This window comes from Chlorocebus sabaeus, chromosome 2, assembly GCF_047675955.1.
Source record: "Chlorocebus sabaeus isolate Y175 chromosome 2, mChlSab1.0.hap1, whole genome shotgun sequence".
NCBI classification, from domain to species: domain Eukaryota; kingdom Metazoa; phylum Chordata; class Mammalia; order Primates; family Cercopithecidae; genus Chlorocebus; species Chlorocebus sabaeus.
The window spans coordinates 5,061,469-5,062,531 of NC_132905.1; the positions used below are offsets into that span (position 1 = coordinate 5,061,469).

Sequence of the window (1,063 nt, forward strand, 5' to 3'; positions counted from 1 at the left end):
GTGGGATGAACATGAAGATATGGATGGGCCATGAACAGTCTGGCTGGGGGCTTTGAAGTAGTAAGTCTTGGAAGTCAGTAGAATGTAAAGCTGTCCAAGAGACCCAGAGCCCAACTCGAAAGTCCAGTCCTCCCGCAGCCACTGTCTTTCCCAAGACAAAGTCCAAAAAAGCTAATTAATACCTAACCCAGCCTTATATCACACAAGAACAAATCTCTCCCTGGGCCCTGTGCAGGCCGGGCCAGAAGAGCAAGGGTGACTCAGGACACTCCATTTATTGACCTCCTAATCTAACAAAATTAAGATCTCTGCACAGTATTTTAAGAGGACCTTGACACTGTTCCTACTGCTATGCTCACTGAAGTCAGCTCACTTGTGTATCTGTAGCCTCTGCATCTGTTTTCTGAGAAGCTTAGAAGACTTCACGTGCCCGTTTCCTTCATAGTCTTACAGCATTTGTGATCATCATAGGATGCAGAGGGAAAAATCCATCAAGACCCACTAGCTTTTCCCAACAGCCAATCCAATGACAGATCCAGTCCAGTTTGAGGACAGCAAGTTTTTCTCTAGGACTGTTGGGCAACGGATCATAGGAGCCCAGCTGCTCTACAAAACGGCCATCCCTGGGACACTTGTGAGCAGCCACAAGTAGAAGGGCTGGCTGGTGCGGCCACCCAGGGCAAGGCAGATGGTTAAGTGGCCCCATCGCAGGGCTTGCAGAGGAGAGTAGTGAGGAGAACCATGGTGTGGCCGGTGCGCGGCTTCTCGGAGCATCCTGCTACACGCACGGACAAGCTCTACAGCCTTGGCGGGGCAGAGGACTGACACAGAAGGCAGCTGTTGCAGGTGGACACTGGGCTGCACCGCCCAGCCATCCAAGTCCGAAAGCTTCAACCAGACAGCGTTTTTTTTTTTTTTTTCTTTTTGAGATGGAGTCTTGGAGTCTCGCTCTGTCGCCCAGGCTGGAGTGCAGTGGCACAATCTCGGCTCACTGCAAGCTCTGCCTCCCGGGTTCATGCCATTCTCCTGCCTCAGCCTCCTAAGTAGCTGGGACTACAGGAGC

The 1,063-nt window shown here is 51.6% G+C and overlaps 1 pseudogene; it reads right to left on the reverse strand.

Annotated features, from left to right (window-relative positions):
• Positions 1 to 364: 364 nt before the first annotated feature.
• LOC119618620 (small ribosomal subunit protein bS16m pseudogene) lies at positions 365 to 743 on the reverse strand (annotated as a pseudogene).
• Positions 744 to 1,063: the final 320 nt, after the last annotated feature.